Source organism: Podarcis vaucheri (genome assembly GCF_965113315.1).
Source record: "Podarcis vaucheri genome assembly, chromosome: 4".
Lineage (NCBI taxonomy): Eukaryota > Metazoa > Chordata > Lepidosauria > Squamata > Lacertidae > Podarcis > Podarcis vaucheri.
Genome location: NC_138762.1, coordinates 27,963,518 through 27,979,483, shown reverse-complemented (window position 1 = coordinate 27,979,483; position 15,966 = coordinate 27,963,518).

The window sequence follows — 15,966 nt, the reverse complement described above, 5'->3', positions numbered from 1 at the left end:
CTGCTACCTATGCAGCCTCACAAGAACATAAAATTGTGGGAATGTTCAGGGAGGCAGGAGAGGATATCTTGTTTAATTATGTCCTTCACAACTTGTGTTAACAAGTTCTATGATTTAGCAGAGTAACATTCCTCTTTTAAACACAGCAGATAGATCTTTGCCAGACTTGCATAAGCCTCTAAAATAAGCTCCCTGGTAATTCCCCTTTACTCCCTCGTAAAAGAATAGACACAACACAGTCTTGTATAAAAGTATATAAAATAGTTTACTGACATTCTGTTCACAGAAGGATCCCAGAAGGCAGACTTAGGTTACAAAATATATGTGTGTGGAATCTATCCCATAAGGAGATAGTTCCTTTGTCCTCAAGCCAAGAGCATCTCAGGCTAAGGAGATGTTGTTTCTTCAAGGAATGGAGTCAGAGAGAGAGATGGCTGCCTCTCCTGTGCTATTTTGTTACCTGCACAGGTGAGGTCACACCCACCTCTAGTCACATGTAGAGGAAATTTGTCCCAGCCCAGGAGGAAACAGGAAGTTCCGACTGGCTGGTCCAGACATCCCCTTTTTATGTCCACTCTAGGAATGTTGTATTTGACTGCTCTGTGTTTCACACCCCACAAAAATGAGCCTGTTGGATCAGGCCAGCAGCCTAGCTAGCCCAACATCTTGTTCTCACCGTAGCTGACAAGGTTCCTGTGGGAAGCCTGCAAGCAGGACATGAGTACAAGAGCACTCTGTCCATCTGCAGTTCCCAGCAACAGGCATTCAGAGGTATGATGCCTCTAACAGTGGAGATAGAACATAGCCATTGTGGCTAGTAGCTGGTGATAGTCTTATCCCCCATGAAGTTGTTGTGGGATGTATCATCACTGAAGCATTCAAGAACAACATTTTCCTGTTGCCTAGAGTGGACACACAGGGGAATGTGGCTCCAGTCAGGGAGGACGTCCTGTCATACCTATCTGGAGCCTCCTTTCCTTGTGTGTGACCAGGTAGATGGGCGTGACCCTAGCAGACCCTGTATAAGGGTTAGCCAGGCAACCATCTTCCCTTTTTCCATTTCCTCCTTTCAGACTTCTCTCTTGGACCTCCAGTGTGGAGAGCCAGTGTGGTGTAATAGTTAAGAGTGGTAGACTCGTAATCTGGTGAACCAGGTTTGCATCTCCGCTCCTCCACATGCAGCTGCTGGGTGACCTTGGGCTAGTCACACTTCTTTGAAGTCTCTCAGCCCTACTCACCTCACAGAGTGTTTGTTGTGGGGGAGGAAGGGAAAGGAAAATGTTAGCCGCTTTGGGACTCCTTTGGGTAGTGATAAAGCGGGATATCAAATCCAAACTCCTCCTCCTCCTCCTCCTCCTCCTCCTCCTCCTCTTCTTCTTTTTCTTCTTCTTCTTCCTCCTCCTCCTCCTCTTCTCCTCTTCTCCTCTTCTGGCTCTTAGCCAGCACATGGCTCACCCTTACAGAGGATGGAAGCCACAAGGTAGAAAGTCTGAGGCCTAGCTCAGACTTCTTTTTCTCTACAACTGTAACTGTAACCACAAGATAAAGCCTGCCTTCAGATTACTGCTGTGAACTGAATGTAAGTAAACTTTACTCTTACTTTTAATGAAGACTGTCGTGTTATTATTATTTTAAGAGGGAAATAAAGGGGAAACTTACCAGGAACAATCCAGACTGGACAAACCAGACTGGATTGCTCATTTTAAAGGATTCTAACTAACAGAAAGTGAGGAGGAATTAAAGAACCTTTCAATGAGGGTGAGAGGAGAGTGCAAAATATGGTCTGATGCTCAACATAAAAAAACCAAGATCATGGCCACTGGGCCCATCACCTCATGGCAAATAGAAGGGGAAGAAATGGAGGCAGTGAGAGATTTTACTTTCTTGGGCTCCTTGATCACTGCAGATGGTGACAGCAGTCACGAAATTAAAAGACGCCTGCTTCTTGGGAGAAAAGCAATGACAAACCTAGACAGCATCTTAAAAAGCAGAGACATCACCTTGCCAACAAAGATCCGTATAGTGAAAGCTATGGTTTTCCCAGTAGTGATGTATGGAAGTGAGAGCTGGACCATAAAGAAGGCTGGTCGCCGAAGAATCAGTGCTTTTGAATTATGGTGTTGGAGGAGACTCTTGAGAGTCCCATGGACTGCAAGAAGATCAAACCTCTCCATTCTCAAGGGAATCAGCCCTGAGTGCTCACTGGAAGGACAGGTCGTGAAACTGAGGCTCCAATACTTTGGCCACCTCATGAGAAGAGAAGACTCCCTGGAAAAGACCCTGATGTTGGGAAAGATTGAGGGCACATGGAGAAGGGGACGACAGAGGACGAGATGGTTGGACAGTGTTCTTGAAGCTACCAGCATGAGTTTGACCAAACTGCCGGAGGCAGTGGAAGACAGAAGTGCCTGGCGTGCTCTGGTCCATGGGGTCACGAAGAGTCAGACACGACTAAACAACTAAACAACAACAACAACAAATCCATCAACTTGCTTCCAGCAATCTGCAAGGGAATGTGCTGTGTGGCACTGTGGGTTAAACCACAGAGCCTAGGACTTGCTGATCAGAAGGTCGGCGGTTCGAATCCCCATGACGGGGTGAGCTCCCGTTGTCCCGTTGTTATTTAATCAATATATCCTCTCCTCCTTCCTCAACATTCCCACAGTTGTCAAATCCTCTTTTAAAGCTATCCAAGTTAGTGGCCATCACAGTCTCCAATGGGAGTGAGGTCCATAGTTTAACTGTGCACTGCATGAGCACAGTGGAGGCTTCAGAAGTGTCCCTGTTCTCAAAAGTGGGCTTTAAGCAGACTTGCATAACTTGTGCTCTTGCATAACTTGGTGCTTGACAACCACTACACACTCCAAAAGCAAAAAAACCCAGGAGGTTTATGAATCCCCAATGAACATGGCAGGCAGTGATGCAATTAGGTCCTTTTAGACCCTGGACTGGACTGTCTTGTTATGCCTGTGGCCTCGTTAAGATGGTTGCTGTTATTGTGCTAGCTGCTGTTGTCAATTATGTTCATCAGTTGCTTCTTACAGATAAACAAAAGTTTCAAAGCAACTTGACATAAAATGCATATTCCATATTATGTCACTTAATTTTAAATGTGGTGGGGCTTCTGCTCATTGTACTCTGTGGGGTTCTATAGATGACTGTCCCCAAATCCTGCCCTGATGGCACCATTAATGGGAGGTGGGCTACATTCACACCCTGGAAGTAATAATAATATTAATAATACAGTGGTACCTCGGGTTAAGTACTTAATTCGTTCTGGAGGTCCGTTCTTAACTTGAAACTGTTCTTAACCTGAAGCACCATTTTAGCTAATGGGGCCTCTTGCTGCTGCCGCCAGAGCACGATTTCTGTTCTAATCCTGAAGCAAAGTTCTTAACCTGAGGTACTATTTCTGGGTTAGTGGAGTCTGTAACCTGAAGCGTCTGTAACCTGAAGTGTATGTAACCTGAGGTACCACTGTAATTTATTACTTATACCCCGCCCATCTGGCTGGGTCTCCTTAGCCACTCTGGGCAGTTTCCAAGAGGAGATTAAAAATACATTAAAACATCAGTCATTATAAAACTTTCCTAAACAGGGCTGCATTCAGATGTTATATATATGGATATATATATATATAAGCTACTATATTTTTTAATATACATGTTCTGGTTTCTCTTCAGGCCGTATAAATGTTTCTCTGTTGTCATTAAAGAAGCTGCCAATTATATATATAGAAGATGCCAATGTGATATGTGCATATATATGCAAGAGGGGGGTTTAGTCTGTTGCAGCAAGTGTGTGTGAGAAGCACATTTTTGTGGAGTAGACACCACTTCAGCAGATTCATGTCATATTATCCACCCACCCCCCAAGCTGGGGCCAAAGGACCACAGAATGCAAGCACTGCAGTGGGCCTGTGACCATGTCTGTGAGAAGCTCAAATGTATTTTGTCCTCACAACCGGGTAAGTTAGGCTGGGAGAGAGAATGATTGGCCCAAGGTCACTCAGGGAGCTTCATGGCCGAATGGGGAGCTGAACTCCACCCTGCCTCTCTGCAACATCTAAGCACAGTGACTCTTCACATTGATCTGTGCTTATCTTGTAAATATTTCAGAACTGAAGAGACATGTCGCAGGATGCAGTTTTTGCATTCGGTGGCACCTTCTCCACTGTGGAACGACTTCCCCGCTGATATATGTCTTGCCCCCCTCCCAATTTTATCTTCATATAGATGCCAGATAAGATAAAATAGGTGCCCATGATAGGCTATGTCCTACCTCCCCATCAGATGTCAAGGAGTTGAGTAACTATACAATCTTTAGAAGACATCTGAAGGCTGTACAGTATAGGGAAGTTTTCAGTGTTTGATTTTTTTACTATGTCCTGTATATGCTGGAAGCCAAGCAGAATGAGAAGGGTACAAATATAATAAGAATAAGAATAATGCTGGGGATCATGTATGGGGAGAGTCCTGCTGCACTCAAGCCTTGCTTGCTGGCATCTATTCACTGTGTGAATAGAATGGGTTGTTACACTGCTTATTATGTTATTTATATATTTGGTCACAACTATTATTTTAGTGTTCTTGCATATTATCTACAGTATATTTTATTTTGCCTTATTTTGGGGTAAACTGTCCTGTGGCCGTTTCTGGTGAAAGCTAGGATAGAAATCTCTTCATTAATCGTGACATGCGGTACATCAACAGCCAGTTCTTCCTGACATAATGCCAGTTAAGACGAGCATGCCACTCAATATTGAAGTTGGTATTCAACTTTCAGTCATCTTGGAATAAAAGTGTGTTGGGTGGAATTATAACTCTGCTAACTTGCCTGGAAGCAAACGCTCTCTCTTTGCCCATGCAAGGTCTTTTTGTATGTGCACGCCACTCAAAATTAACCTCTGGTTTTGCTGACATGCAGATTAGAACGTGCTTATGCATTCCTGCTTGCTGCCTAACCAAGAACAGCCAAGGTAACGGAGGAGTGGCACTGCTCACCTGGCCTCTGGTCAATCGCATCATTGCTGCTTCCTAGGAGGTAGAGGAGGTGGGGCAAGGCAGACGTGAGGTCCATGTGGTGCAAGGGCATTGGTGGAGACACTGAAATGGCTCCGCCTGTGCACTTGCATCTCAACAAGCTTGCCACCCCCTTCCCACCTACCTCCCAGTAAACAGCAGCAACGCAACCAAGCAGAGGTCAGGTAGGAGGCAGCGCCCCATGACACCATCCCACCAGTTCCGGCCAGTGGTCAGGGATGATGGCAGTTGCAGTTCAGCAACATCTGGAGGGCCACAGGGTCCCTATCCCTTCTTTATGTGAAGATTCCACAGTGGTCAATGTATCTTTAGGACTGGATATCAGTAGGTCATCTCCTGCCCTACCTCTTGTCGGCCCATTTTTATACGAAGCAGCAGCTTTGGACAATATTGCAAGGACCTCATATGGCTCTTTCTGGTGCCATACAACCAACTCACCTGGCTGCCCCACCATAACATCCTATATTAACTGCTGGCCAGTGGCGTAGCGTGGGATGCCAGTGCCCGGGGGCTGCACAGAAGGGTGGGTGGGAGGGAGGGAAACAGACAGAGTATGTATTCAGAGGCCTAACGGTGTCCGCATCACTCAGGAAATCGCAGCCACAGAGATAAGAAAAGAAGAGTCGGTCTGTTGTCTGGAGAGGTCCCTTCCTGGTTCACATGGAGAAGCCATTTTCAGCGGAGCCCAGTGATGGAGCCCAGTACTGAGGCAGCACTGGATGTTGAAATTTTGTGCCCCTAACAATTTTGTGCCCAGGGCAATCACTCCTGTGGCCCCCCTTCACGCTATGTCACTGCTGCTGGCACTACATCAGACTTTGTAATGCAATGTCTTCCCAATGGCTGCTGAATCCCTACAACTCAGGGGCAGGGAACCTCAGGCCTTGTGCCAAATGAAACCACCCAGTCCTCCCCTCTGGCCCAGGCGACACTCCTCACCAACCTGGCTTCACACCTTCCTTTGGTGTTTTTGCCTTGCTGGAATGTGTCCTTGAACTCCGACTCTTGCTTATCGAGGGTGAAGTTAGAAGGGGGGAGGGGTGCAAGTTTGTGTAGAAAGTAGCTAGCCTGCTGTACGGCTGTAAAACCTGCACTCATTGCTCCACACACCTTTGCCTCTGGCTAGGCATGTGGCCCTTGGGCTCAAAGAGATCCCCCAACCCTGCCATAAGTGATCTGCTAATGCAGGAGAGCATGGGATCCTGCGCTCGGAAAACCATAAGCACATGTGCACTTGCAAAGGCAGCAGTTACGAGTGGCTAAACCCGAGACTATTGAGTGCTGTAAGATTCTTCGGAAGAAAGCAGCGAGGCCTCTTCCTTTTGGAGAGACACGGGCTGGGAAGGTGATCTTCGAAGTATACGTATACCCAGACTTGCTGGCTACAGGAAAGGTTGCGGGGGGCAGGTGGGTGGCTAGGGGGAGCCTAGCCTCCTGGATTCTCCACAAGCCATTTCTTGGAAAGATCAGAAGTCCAGGAGCTGAGCCAAAGGTCAGACTCGTTTGTTTCTCACAGCAAGGTTGCATTGAGAACAAGCTGTGCGGATGGCATCCCCCCAGCCTTTGGCTCAGCCGGGGGGCTCAGACCTCTCATTGGCCCCTCGGCCTTTTCGGCTAACCTTTCCTTTGCAACTTCTTTTTCTCACACAGGGGATGTTTGTGTGTGGCTGTGAAAGGAGGGTCTCCCGTCTGCCTGGTTAATTGTCATAGTTATTACAGCTACCTGAAAGACTACAGCTCCCAATATGCCCATATCCAATAAGCAGCAGGGATGGCTGGCACTGAAATGGGGGTGAGATTTATCCCTTGGTTGGACCCAGAGTGAAGAGTGACAAGACATACCCTTCTTTCACTTCGGACAGGTCTCTTCTTCCTGCCCCCCCTCACTTTCCTTCCTATTTGTTTGTCTCTTTACATCAGGAGTTCATGGTAAGATTTATTTATTAACCCACATACTTTTATTACATTTAATTGTTTTAAAACTGCAGGCTTTATTTCTACTTTTATGTCCACTTGCTACTAATGTTTGCTTTCACCAGTATTTATTTTTTAATTAATATTTTAGATTCTACGCAAACTGCTTAGAGGTTGTCAGCTATTAAGCATCATATAAAATTTGTTAAATAAAGTAAATTGCTTAAAAGAAATCAGGAACATAAGATCATAAGGTCAGGAAGCAGGAATATATTGTATAAAGTATTTTGATACAAATATAAGAAAGTTCCTTTCCGTTACTGTGGACTCAGATCTGTTGAACTCCCTTCCAGTTGAACTCAGACAGGCCCCCACCCTGTTGAAGTTCCAACGCCTATGGTTGACTTCTTTATTCCATCGGGCTTTTTAATTAAATATTGATTGTATAGTCTTACCTCTTTGTCCTCTCCATTGTCCCAAGTCTCCTGCACACCACTTAGAGAAGACTGTAATTAAGAAGTACTGTATATAAATTGTTGAAATCAAAATATAAATAGTAAAATATGAGGCAGGTTAGGCTGAGAGGCAGTGACAGGCAACTTCATGCCCATGCAGGGATTTGAACCCTGCTCCCCCAGGTCCTAGTCTGACATCCTAACTGCTACACCACACTGGTTCTCTGCTTTAGGCTTAAAAAATGGGCCCTGGAGAGATTGGAGGCTTCTGATCTAAGGGTACAATTCTATATGCACTCTTCCCTGGGAGTAAGTCCCTGTGATAACTCAATGGCACTTACTTCTGAGCAGACAGGGCTAGAATTGCACTGTGGCTACAAGTCTATGCACATGTAAGTTCTATTGAATTGATGGGATTTACTTCTGAGTAGACATGCACACAATTACACTGTCTAGGCTGGGGTTACACGATGGGTCCTTCTATATTTTTTTAACTTTAACAACTACATTTTAACTAGTCTATTCATTATTGGGTTTGTAAACCGAGAATCCCCAAAAGTTACTTCTTTCAAATATAATGCAGTTTCATACAAATACGTATGTCGGTAAAGGGAGAAGGAGCACATCTTGAGAGGCAAATGCACTTCAGCTGCACTGACAGTTCTGATGTCAACGGAGGGGGAATTTTCTCCAGCGTTGCATTTCCTTTTCTGAGTCAGCTATCCACGTGTTTCCAAAATAGTCATGGCTGGAGCCATGGTTGTCCTCCAGAGCCAGATACCAGCAATAGGAAACTGCTGAGCTGAATATAGGAAGCAGCCATGCCTATGATGTTGCATAGCCTGTAGGTGGGGCAGTATCCCATAATATCAGCAGTAGGCAAGGACACCTAAAGCCATTCTGCATAACTGAGAGTTATCGACAGGATGATTTTCAAGAGTATTTCGGAGCTTAAGTGCGTCTAACTTCCTCCACACTCTGTTTCTCAAATTTACGCCTCACCTTTCCTTCAAGGCGTAGAGATGTGGGTGGCGCTGTGGGTTAAACCACAGAGCCTAGGACTTGCCGATCAGAAGGTCGGCAGTTCGAATCCCTGCAACGGGGTGAGCTCCTGTTGCTCTGTCCCTGCTCCTGCCAACCTAGCAGTTCGAAAGCACAGCAAAGTGCAAGTAGATAAATAGGTACCGCTCCAGCGGGAAGGTAAACGGCGTTTCCATGTGCTGCTCTTGTTCGCCAGAAGTGGCTTAGTCATGCTGGCCACATGAGCCGGAAGCTGTCTGCGGACAAACGCCGGCTCCCTCGGCCAAGATGAGCGCTGCAACCCCAGAGTCGGCCACAACTGGACCTAATGGTCAGGGGTCCCTTTACCTTTATCTTTACCTTTCCTTCAAGGAGCATAAGGTGGCATACATAGTTCTCCTCCTCCCTATCTTATCCTCACAATAACCCTGTGAGGTCGGTTAGACTGAGAGGCTATGATTGGCTCAAGGTCAAGAAGCCATTGGGCTTCATGGGCAAGTCAGGATTTGAACCTGGGCCTCCCCAGTCCTAATATGACATTCTTTTTTTTTTTTTTGGTAAATCATTTTTATTAATTTTCCAATAAAAAACATCCAATTAACATATCAATTCATAATCCAGTTAAAATAAAAAACTAAAATGAAAAAGACCAAATTATCATCCAAATTATAATTTTTAACTTTTCAGGGCTTCCCATAGTCTGGACCTTGAAGCATATCTCCAAATCTCATTCCTGCCTCTCCTCGTTGTTTCCATATTTTCCACATCTCGATTTTAATGCTTTAAAGTTCTCTGTCTCTGGCTCTACGATTCTCAATCATGTCAAACATCATATATCCTTTCATCCATTGAGTACAGCTTTATTTGTACTAATATGACATTCTAAGCACTGATTGTAGCCCTATTTATTTTTACAAGTTCACGTTTGTAATGTCTTCATTAGTTAGAAACTTGGGATGAGCTTAGTAAGGTGGACAGCACTCTGGTGTGGATGCTGTCAGTATGGAATAAAGATGGGGTGTATTTGATCAGTCCTGGCAGCATACATAGTTCCCTTGGCCTTTTATTTCTCACAACAACATCCCAGCGAGGCGGGATGAAGAGCCAGGCAGAACACCATGAACTCCTCAGAGGAGAGGCAGGAGGAAATGGTGATTATGATGAGGCAGTGACACATCTCCTCATCCAACCCAGGCTTTCTTTTTCAGCCTGAAATTGTGTGGTTTCTTTTTAGTTGGTTTCTCCTGGCTTTTTGTTGCTTTTTGGAGATCTGCTACTATTTATTTATTTTATTAAATGTATATGCCTCCCTTCATCCAAAGACCGCAAGTGCCAATATGTAACACAACAGGCATACAATATAAAAATCAACACAGCTATATCAATGCAGTTACCGTATTTTTCACCCTTATAGGACGCACTTTTTCCCCTCCAAAAATGAAGGGGAAATGTGTGTGCATCCTTTGGGGCGAATGCAGGCTTTCGCTGAAGCCTGGAGAGCAAGAGGGGTCGGTGCGCACCAACCTGTCTCACTCTCCAGGCTTCAGGAAGCTATCCGCAAGCCTTGCAAGCCTGGTGGGAGTTCCCACGGGCTTGCAAGGCTTGCGGGCAGCAGCCTGCAGCCCGAAGCATGGGGCACGCTGCACAGCGCACCCCGGGCTTCAGTTTCCCGACCTGGTCTGAAGGCTGGCGGTGGGGAGAAGCGCGCTTCTCCCCGCCGCCAGCTCCACAAGCTCGGGGAACAGCGGGGAGGCGGAGCGCCACCATCCCGCTGTTCCCCGACCTGGTTTGGGCTTCAGGCAGATATCCGCAAGCCGTGGGAGCCCGACGGGAAGTTGCGCCAGTCTCCCAAGGCTTGCGGAGAGCTGCCTGTTCTGGGGGCTGCGGTCGGGGGAAGCTCGGGCCTCTCCTGCCCCAGCCCCGCACCTGGGGGAAAAATAATTTCCCCCCCTTTATTTCCCCCCCCCCCAAAAAAAACTAGGTGTGTCCTATGGGCCGGTGCGTCCTATGGGGCGAAAAATACGGTATAATAAAAATAAATACATGGTTAACTTCGGATTCTCATTCTAGGAGAAAGGGAAATCCAGAAAGGGAAATCGCAGATGAGAGGATTGAGCAAGCCTTCCCCACCTGTGCTGCACCATAAATCACCCTTCCCAAATAATAAATAAAAATAAAATACCGTATTTTTCTGCGTATAACATGCCCCCTTGTATAAGATGACCCCTATTTTTGGGGACCGCAAGAAAAAAAAATTGAGGTGGAGATTGCCCAGAGTTGTTGAGGGGGAGGGAGTCACCACCAATCGCCCACCCCACTCTGCTCTCTATGTAAGACAACCCACAATTTTTGCCTATTATTTCTAACGAAAAAACATCATCTTATACATGGAAAAATACAGTAATCATAATAATAATGTGTGTGTATAAATATATCTCCCGAACATCTAGAATAATAGAATTGTAGAGTTGGAAGGGACCCCAAGAGTCATCTAGTCCAAGCCCCTGCAATGCAGAATCTTTTGCCCAACATGAGGCTTGAACCTCCTGGGGAAACTTTGACTCTCTTAATTGCAGTTCGGCAACATTTGGAGGTCTAGAGTTTCCCTACACCTGCCACAAGGAGTGTCTTTGACATCACGGGGCATGGTCGAAAGTCCCATGGCAGAGCAGCTTTGCTGAAGCTAAGCAGATCATGTGTTCAGTGCCAGATGGGAGACTGCCCAGAAAAAATGTTGTTGTTGTTGTTGTTGTTGTTGTTGTTGTTGTTGTTGTTGTTGTTGTTGTTTTATTTATTTGTACCTCACCTATCTGGCTGGGTTTCCCCAGCCACTCTGGGCGTCTTCCAACAAAGATTACAAATACATTAAAATATCACACATTAAAAACTTCCCTTCTGAATGTCAGGTAGTTGTTTTTCTCTTTGACATCTGATGGGAGGGCGTTCCACAGGGAAGGCGCCACTACCAAGAAGGCCCTCTGCCTGGTTCCCTGTAGCTTTGCTTCTCGCAGTGAGGGAACCGCCAGAAGGCCCTCAGAGCTGGACCTCAGCGTCCAGGCTGAACGATGGAGGTGGAGACGCTCCTTCAGGTATACTGGGCCGAATGCCATTCCCTTTCCTCCTGTAAATGAAATAAATGTCAATGAATCTCAAATGATTCTCAATCAAAATGAAGAACCGTTTTCTTTCCTGGGCATTTGTCTCTTAACTAACCTTAAGTGAGCTGACTGATGGCACAGATTTAAAATTTGAGTCCACCATTCTCCAAGTTTAATTGCCCAAGTTTAATTTGTTCCTTCTCATACCAGCTTGAACTCCCAAAACATTGGTGTGCAAGAAGCATGAGCCCCAAAGGAAAGTAATAAATCTCTGGCCATTTTTTAAAGAAAAGTTTGACCTCTTTTATGAATGAGCTTGCCAGTAGTTTGAAGCAGGGGTCTGAAGCAAGGGTTTCCCCCTTGCTACTGTGTGACACGCAGTCTGTCATTCAGGAATGCCCTACAGCCAAGAAGCATGTTTAATCAAATTGCCCTGAAGAAGGAAAGGAAGTTTTCAGATTGTGAAAACAGGGATCTGCCTTATACCGAGTCAGAACACCTTGGTCTACCTTGTTCAGTATTCCCTACACTGACTGGCAGGGGCTCTCCAAGGTTTCTGTCAGCAGTCTCTCCCAGCCCTACCTGGAGATGCCAGGATTCGAACTTGGGACCTTCTGCATGCAAGACAAGTGCTTTTCCATTGAGCTACAGCCTTTCAATAAACTCAGGGGCCTTTGAGGATGTACCGTATTGGCCCTAATATAAGCCGCACCCGAATATAAGCTGCACCTTTAAAATTGGAGGGGGGGAAGAGAAAAAGAAAAAATACCTGAATATAAGCCGCTCCATTTCTCACTGCTCCTGGCTGGAGAGGACAGGAGACTATGTGTGGGGCGGGCACCGCTTTGCCCCACTCCTGGCGCTGTTTGCCCTGCACTCCTAGCTGCATACTGTAAGGTCGCGAATATAAGCCACACTTAAACTTTTCACGGTCGGAATTTTGGGGGAAAGTGAGGCTTATATTCAGGCTAATACGGTAGTTCTTTATGGCTCACTGTGCCTTCCCTCTTTGTATCCCACTGGTATGTTGCATCACTTAACTTTTTCTGTGTATAAGGGCTAGCAGGTTTGCTTACATGTTCCACAGAGTTCTGTGAGACTAACTCCCAAGGAGGGATGGGCCAACATCTTCATTTTGATTTCTCATTAAAAACTAAAAAAAAAAAAAAAAAAAAGTCCGCATGAAAATTCATCAGCATTTTGGTGCAAATTTATCCTAAAATGCATGGTTTTGTACGCAATTTTGCCCAATATATTTATTTTGGCAAAACAGTTTCCCCTAATGCAGAGATTTTCAACCTTTTGGAGCCTATGGCTCCGCTGACCAACTACAGTGGATGCTCAGGTTGCGAACGTGATCTGTGCGGGAGGCACGTTCGCAACCCGCAGCATTTACAACCCGCGACCCGTGCGTCTGTGCACGTGCAGGTCACAATTCGGTGCTTCTGCACATGCACAAAGCGCGATTTAGTGCTTCTGCGCATGCGCAAATGCTGAAACCCGGAAGTAACCCGTTCCGGTACTTCCGGGTTCAGCACAGTGCACAACCCGAAATCACGCAACCCGAAGTGTCTGTAACCCGAAGTATGTCTACATTCTTTTTGTTGTACCCCTGTGAGGATCAGGAGCCCAGTAATGTCACCCCTTGCCTGCTGAGCTGGCAGCCCTCACCCTTTCTCAAATACTCTCCCTTGTGAAATGTTCCTTCTGTCTCCTCTCCTCTCTCCTTGGGAGTCCTCTGGGCAGCCACAGCTGCCACTCCTGGTCTCTGAGCTGCCCCTCCTGCCCCAAAGAGAGGTGGCTCCTCACTCTGCCCCACAGGGGCCTGGGACTTGTCTGTCCATTTCCAACAGCAAGGGCTGGTGGACTGGCTGCTGCTGGACCTTGCCAGCTTGCTTGCTTACTCTGAGGCTGCATCAGCTCCTGGCAATCAGCATCCCTTGGCCAGCTCCAGAGGCACAATTTACCTGTGGAGCTTGTAGCTAGCGCTGATGCAACTAACAGCTGTGCAAACCTTTGGCATCAGAGGAGGGAGGGAAGGAAAGAGGGACAGAGGCCAGGGTTGCCCATGGCACCCCTGACCATCATTCAAGGCACCCCACCTTGACATGGCACACTGGTTGAAAGCCACTGCCCTAATGCAATGCAATTTTCTACATCGTTTTCATGAAAATATGCATTTTGATGCACATGTTACCCCAGTATATAGATGTTTTATACATTTTACTTGGCTGAAGAACTGCACTGAAAGCTCTGGAGAAGTGCAAGTTCTCATCTCATCACCTCATCATTTTTTTTGTACGCCATGTTTCCATAGTTAAAACCATACTCAAGACGGCTTATGACATGAAAATACTGTACACATAATTATAAACTCAACAAAAGTATTCATAAGCAATAAAGCATAAAAAAGTACACAACCAAATCAAACAATTTCCGCATAAATCATAATGAGATCTAACCTAAAAATACAAAAAAAAATAACAGCAACCCCCCACATACACACCTGCAACCAAACCACAGCCCAATAATCTGTTCAGCAGCCTTAGCTTTTGTAGCTGGAGTCAGTCAGGGCTCCCAGGCCAGATGGAAAAAGTCCTGCAAGGCAGGGTACAGGTCATTCCAGCTATGGTGGTGTTGTATATATGTTTCAGCTCACATATTGTTTTGTAACATGCAGATTAGGTAAGCTCACCCTTAAATGAGAACTGAATCAAATACCTTCCCGCAACCCTACTTCCACTTTGATGTGCATAGGATTTGCATGTCTGTCTATCAAATTATCTTACATCAGGCTGCAGCAGTAAAGAGAAGAGAAGGGATGCAGGGTAACTTCATCTGTGCAACCAAGAGATCAGAAACCTTTGGTTTCTCCTCTCCTTGAACTTTGCCATGCCAGCAGGTCATGAAAACAACTTGTAACTAAGAGCTTCAACCTGACTTTGTTTATTTCCTCCTCCCTCCGAGTGCATTTTGATTTTATGTTGTGTTTTTTTCAGATTCTAAGCCTAAGGGCAGTGAGATCTATCATCCACCTATCTATCCATGCCATTCTTAAACCCTTTGTAAGCTTAAGTTCTCTAATAAATATATAAAATATTCACACAGAGATGTATATACACATACACCCCATTTTATTCTTATTACTTGTTGCTTTAATTTAGTTCTACAGTGGAACCTCGACTTACGTACGGCTCTACTTACGTACAATTCCAGTTACAACCTCCAGAAGGTGCTTCGACTTATGAACACTCTAGACACGAGCAGAGGCCTTGCCAGCAGCCCAGAGCTCACTCGGCCGGCTGGGCAGCAGCTCTGAGGCCTCTGTTGCTGGGGAGAAGGCCCCCGTCCCACCCCCGAAGCTGTGGAAGAGGTGCCGCCTGCAAGAGGCACAGCAGGGCGCCCTGCAGCCCCAAACCCCGCCAAGGAGCTAACCTGAGGAAGTCCAGAGAAGAACCTGGCCTGGCAAGAAAAAAAAGTGACCCTGGCTGAAGTAAATCAGCTCTTTACTGACCCTTGCCCCACCCCCAGCTTGTAGCCAGGTAAGCCCACCCACCCTCAGTGCACGTAAGAAAATAAATAACTGTTTATTTTTTTCATCTTTTTCATCTACAATACTGTCTTATTTATTTTATAGTACAGTGCATTGATTATTGCCTTCATTTTATGGATCTATGGTCTCGGTTAGACAGTAAAATCCATGTTAAATTGCTGTTTTTGGGGGGGGTTCATTGTCTAGAACGGATCAATTCACTTTTCCATTACTTTCTATGGAAAAATGTGCCTCTACTTATGTATGTTTCTAGTTATGACCGGACCTCCGGAACAGATTATTGTTGTAAGTAGAGGTTCCACTGTACTTTGATGTATTTTTGATGCATTTTTCTCATTATGATTTATTTTTACTTGTAAGTGGTTTCCATAGCTTTCAACAGGAAAGTCTGGTGAAGCTATTTCACTGACTTCCTTATTATTTATAAATCAAAATAAGGGCTGTCCGCAGTCACTGCTTCCCCACTGATAATGACATGCCTTATTGTAGCCTTGAAGAAACGCACAAAGCAACAAGTGGTCTTCTCCTTCTACTTCTGCCAGCTGAAAGTTTGGCAAATTCCCTCAAACTCAGCCTAGTTTCGGAGAGTGTTTGCTGCCCTCTTCAGGCCATGGCAGAAAGTGAGCTACCATACAATGACCTTAAAAATGTCCTCTCTTTCCCCCTCTGCTTTCCAGTAGCCGTTGCGTTTTGGAGAGGCTCATGTCTCAAGGGTCCTCGAGCTGTGTCCTGCTGAGTGTCTTTAAATCACAAGAGATTTAAAGAACAAAGAGGAGTTTCTTACCTTGTCAAGTGTTTAGTTTGTCCTGAGCCAGGTGGACAAAACATCTCTCCAGATGGTGGCTTCTCATGATCCTAGTTTAGCACTCAGGGATGCAGTTGGG